The sequence below is a fragment of the Topomyia yanbarensis genome, unplaced genomic scaffold (genome assembly GCF_030247195.1).
Source record: "Topomyia yanbarensis strain Yona2022 unplaced genomic scaffold, ASM3024719v1 HiC_scaffold_22, whole genome shotgun sequence".
NCBI lineage: Eukaryota > Metazoa > Arthropoda > Insecta > Diptera > Culicidae > Topomyia > Topomyia yanbarensis.
Window position 1 is genome coordinate 169,284 of NW_026683404.1, and position 6,000 is coordinate 175,283.

Here is a 6,000-nt window from a genome sequence, read left to right on the forward strand (position 1 = left end):
AATTTTTTTGCATAAAGTTGTTGAAAAAGACACCGTGTATGAGATTTTGCAATCAAGTGCACTAAAATTATGTCTAATAGACATGAGAGAGTTTTGAATTTATATTGGCGGGAGCTGCCTTCAAGCGCACAATGACTCAATTTACAATCTGTAAATTGATTAAAACTACCCTAGAACGATACTGTTGCAGTGGTTTAACAATCCATCGCTATAGTTAGTAAACTTTGCAAATCCAAATACTCATAAATATCATTTTCCTCTATAGGAAAAATGTTTTTATCAGTTTTGAGGTTAGAACATTTTCCCTTTGTCACTACCAGTAATATAGAAAATTGAAGGCTTTAACACGAAAGTGATGAATGATTAGTAAATTAGAAGTATAATGGTACATTATAACACGTAGGATGTCCTTCATTTTGTCGACGAAATTCAAAGAATAGCGAGTTTGTTTTGACGGATACAAACTGTATGAATGTAAATATAGAGTTTAGATAGATCAGAAGACGGTTGTAGTAAGATTTATATAACTACAAAAGAAGAATAACATACCAATAAATAGAAAGAACTACTGCCAAAGAATTATCCTGAAACGATAGTCCTCTTTAGTGATAGCAATGAAAATTGTAAGCAACAACCAAGGAAAAACGTTATTTAATTAAACTAAACGGAATCAATTACTTATATAAAAACCGAATTACGATTACGATTCTTTTTTCATCTACTGTCTGAACGTTCCTGTATAAAAAAACAAATCTTGTACGTGTATCAAAAAGAAACGGTGAGACAAGCATTAAATTATCTTTTCTTTCGAAAAACACTCAATGAACATTTTGGACATAACCTAAAACCTATTTTATAATACCATGATTTTACAGGGTCCTGAAAAAAATTCGTTTCAAATGTGATTTGAACCTTTATACTACTGTAAGCAAATACAACCCGAAATCATTAGAAATCGATCATATTTACGGTTGGTAGAAAAACACACGCATTATTGATTCGAACTGTATAGCAAAGGACGAATAGTAAAGCGACAATTTGAAAACAGGAAACCAGTTCAATATTTAAACATAATAAGGTTTTGACATAACAACGGTGTAGATAGTATTGTTATATATGAAATCATTACAGCATCGCACTGGAATATAAAGAAGAGCGATGACATTTACGAACGTTGAGTGTTTGTTGAAAAATCAAAAAAAAACTAATTGTATAAACGAAGGGCATTCCACGCAAGCTTGTGACGGTAACAAACAGATGCATGCGATTTCAGCCGGAGCAAGGTTAGCATCGATACAAAGCAATTGTTTCAGCATTATAATAAAAATAAGCTTTCTTTGTCCTTGTTCACTCCATTCCGAACTGTCGATATTCCCTAGAAAGATCACGTGCTATCAAATTCGAACAGTTCCTTTCTCTCATCGTTCATAGGTCCCATCTGATAGTTTCGAAGCAATTAATAATAGTGTAAAGTGCCTAATTTGGACAATATTGTCGTTCCAAAGCCGTTCAATTGATTCATCTACTTTCCAATTTGCACAATATTCAAATACGAAAGATCTCCAAATACGCCTATAGCAGTCACTCTACAGGCACACGCTTTCTAGGTAATATTTCCATTATTTGATAATTTATATATAATATAGTATATTTACCCTACTTCAAAACCATATAAATCATCACACCCCAAATGACTAACTTTCTCACGCGCTCCATTAGAAGTCACTCACATAGGAATACGGACACACTATTTGGCTTTCGTCAACAAGTTGGATAACCGGAACCGAAGTCACAAAATTTTGAACAGAACAAAGTTCACGTTAGTATGCAAAACAGAGGTATTAAACACAGAACGTATAGCAGAAATATTTTAACTTAAAAAAAAAAACAAGCAAACGGAACAAAATCATTGTAAAAATAGACAATTCAACATTCCCAAAATAAATGTTGTTTTTCTTTCATAATTCTTGAAAACTAAATAGAAATTAGAGAACAAAATCCGTGAAATATGAATTGAATACTCACTGTACACTAAAATTGCATAAAGAACTGTCCAAGCAGTGCAGTAAACTTACAGTTAATTCAATCGAAATTGAATGAACGAAAGTCGGCTATGGCAACATTCATATTCATTTAACACATTATTGAATAATTATTGATGTTCAGTTCATGACTCTTCATTCGCCATCGCATTCAAATGAGTTGCGGTTTCGTTTGGTCCTGTCAAATGAAAAGATACTGCTTTCAATTGGCCCAGTGAACACAAGTCAAATGAGATACAGATAAACATTCGAACTCGTCCAGAGTCCAAGGTAATAGCGCAGACAAACAGACGTAACACGAAATGAATTTTCATCGCCCACAGAAAAAAAGGTCGATTTAAGCACTGAGAACTGACATACAAGTAAAGTTTTAAACTTGAGTAAGGAATAAAACTGGCGCTTTGAAATGACAACAGCAAGTAGCAACTTGCCACTGGCTGGCGCTGCGATCGGCCAGCCATCGCTATACGGCACTTGTTTGCAAACTTGGATACAATGGTGACTCACGCATGCAAACCTGTATGCGATGGTGATTATCAACGTATTTGCTTTTCAATGTTTACACAGATTTTTCGAGAAACTTTGTTCTAGCTTATATGTCTGTTCTCTGTGGTTTAAGTTATTAAGAATGCGCCATCTCACCAAGCGTGGCGCTAATGAAAGCGATTTTGACATATAGCTAAAATGCGTCGCATCGTTTCCGCAGGCACCCCAAAAACAAGATGGATGGAAGGAAAGATTGGAACATTCGTAACTTTTGAGTGTATTTATTAGTTTTATACATGTAGAACTAAACATGGCGTCCACGACCATGGAAATAAACATAAAGATCCAAACGAGCATCCTGATTCTTTGTCGCACGAGGAAGAGAGAAAAGACCGAGCTTCGCGGCGGATCTCGGATTTGAAAATTTAGAGACATTTTTTTTATCTCTAAACTACCAATAAAAAATAATTATGACCGAACCGAACAAAACCTCTGGCCACATAAAAGCCCACAACCTCATTTATTTATGTTTTCTTCCTCAAATCCGTTTCTTTTATCGGTTTCTTCGAAGAAAATGACAACTGTACTTATACATAGAAAAAGGTGGCCACCTGTACCGTCTTGCCCGAAAACGTTACCGCCATTTTCATCTTATGCAAACCAAAACAAACAAAATGATCCGGAAACGTGAAATGTATTCCTGTCGAAGTGTCCAACGCAGGAATTGTTCAAGAAAGCTTTTATTGAAAGGGAAAGTAGAGCCATGGAATTTTATAAAATTGAATTCTCCCATAGCTTACATAATGAGTTTTCACCTACGTTCAAAACATGAAAACATTGATGCGAATGTGTCTCATTCTGATATTGGCAAGGAAATTTTAAGGGTTGTGTCTCTGAGAGCTTGATTAAATGACCTCAATAACACAACTGACTCTTTAAAAATAGGCTATATAGCCACCGACGAACCGACATGACAGAGGCATTCGAAGAGTGTCCCATACAAAATAACGATTGTTTTGAAATGAAGCGATCACTACTGTCAAACTACGACAGATCGCTCCGCCATGTTTGAATCTGGGCAGGCTTCACGATAAGTGTTTAATATTACAGAAGGTGTGCAATTCCCTCAGCTGCGTATGTAGTGGTAATATGCATCAAAATAGTATTAAGAACTAATTGAAAATGCATGCATTCTGTTACTTTTTTGCTTGTACCGGATAGTTTTGTTAAATAGTACATACATTGGATAATAAAAAGCTGGAAAAACGATCTTCAACATGATAAAAGTAAGATTGTTCGTTCTAGCATACCTGGTACAACGTCGATATACCTTGGTTTTTGCGTACTGTTGTGTTATCGACGATGACTACCTATCAACGTATTTGAATTTAAACAATTAGGACAATATCTGACGCATTTTTTGTTCCATGTGGCACGTCGGTTCGTCGGTGATATCGCCTTACTTATAAGTACTTATAAGCAATAGAAAAAAGCCAGCCTGTAAAATAAAATAAAGAGTACTTGATGTCTCCGTTATTCTAAAAGAGCGACGATAATGATACGACCCATGAACGACAAGAATTGATTTGTTCACACGAATAGAAAAACAATTTTGGAGTTGCTTAATTTCCCGTAACAAGAAATGGTTGTGTTGGGTTTAAAAAATGTAATCGTAGCTCTGCATTCTTTAAATTTGTCACCACATACAGAAAACATATTGGTAAAAGTATGAGGGTTCCACTCTTAGCAAAAAACAATCAAACAATATTAGGTTGAAAGTGAAACTTTTAAATTAATCAAGAATTATAATCAAAATAAAAGTTTTCCTTGTAAGCTAATGAAGAATAGCATCAAAATAAAAGTTTTATTTTCAAACTAATAGTATGCATTGGTTGTTTTCTTGGTAAGAGTGAAAAACTCTTATTATTATTATTATTAGGTAACAACATTTTTTTCTGTGTGTTTCTGTTTTCCCATGGATAATTGAAGTACGTGCGACATTTTTCATTATTTCGTTCTTCAAATATAACTGCAACAATTCGTGATCTAACGCTGGATGTCGACCGCCAGAGGGCACGGGAGTGCAATGATGATGTTTTTATTTCAGCCCCGTGAAAACTGTTTGTTGTCTGAAGCTGCCACCAAATGCCAGTAGCTACGTTTCAAATGTTCAAGGTCTGTTCACATGAACTGTATAACACTGTTTAAAAGTTGGAATCAAAACAAGTAATTAATAACAATATATGAGAATTCACGCTTTCTCTTGCATCGCTTCTTCTCCACAAAATCTGAACGCTTTTATAACCTGAGAACCAATTAAGCACATCAAAATGAAGTTTGTTTGCATTCGGAAAGTTTCAGGTCGAGTTAACAACATTGGCTCGTAGCAATGTGAACGTTGCTTAAAGCGCGTTCGCTGTCATATTTGACAACTAGCCGAGCCAGAAAGCCAGCTTATGTGGGCCCATATTATTGGCTCGAATCAAAACTCGTCGAAATGTCAATTGACGATAGGTTCATCCGGAGTGTTCATTTGTGTTTACATTTTGCTAGCGTTGCCAATTTTATTTTGTGTCCACCACCCAATGTGGCTACGCCACATCGCTTTTGCGCGTGCTGTCCGACTTCGCTACCGCTCAGTCGGACTTAACCTAGGCATAGCCCCTATGTTTGAGTAAGCCGGGCAAACGAGTGGATCACAGGTTCGCTTGCTTCCGACGGCTGGTCGGTGGCCACCTCGCCCGGCGGATCCTCAGCGGCTTTGGGCCGCTTCAGTTCCTAGGCCTCGGTTATGCGGCTAAGCCGCATCGAAATGGTACCCCTTAAACATTCTAACTTGAATCGGTTGTGTCACCGGAGCCGGAATACGAATTAGAACCAGCCAGCATTCCGGTTGAGTTAAACTGGGAAGTTTAGTAAAAATTAATCTGGAAATAAAATTTTTTTGGCAACGCTCCAGCACCCAGTTGATTTCACCACCTGGGCGCCAGGTTGACGATATGAAATGAACTTTGTTTACTTTCGACAAGTTTTGATTCGAGCCAACAACATCCAGCCGCTTATGTTGGCTTCACTCATTTTTCAAAGAAACGTAAAAACATTCACCCTCTTGTTTTATTTTCATCTGCCAAAACACATTAGAAAATAAATTCTGAATTTTATAAAGGTTTTATAAAGGTGTCCAACTCAAATGGGCCTTTTCCCATCCTGACTGCCCATGTAGACCCTAAAGTCCGATGGACATAATAAAGAAATAAATAAATAAATAGCTGAGAAACAGCTGCGGGGATCCGAATTTACCAGCGGTTTGAATTAGACCCCTTCCCCTTATTTTATAAAATGAGCGCTGTTCCATTTAAAAATGACATTTACTCGGGCTTTCAATATTACGAGAGGCGGGCTTCTATTTCCCCGCCCATTGAACGATAAACATGACAGTGACAGTTCTCGCTGTCAAACTGTTGCTCTGTCT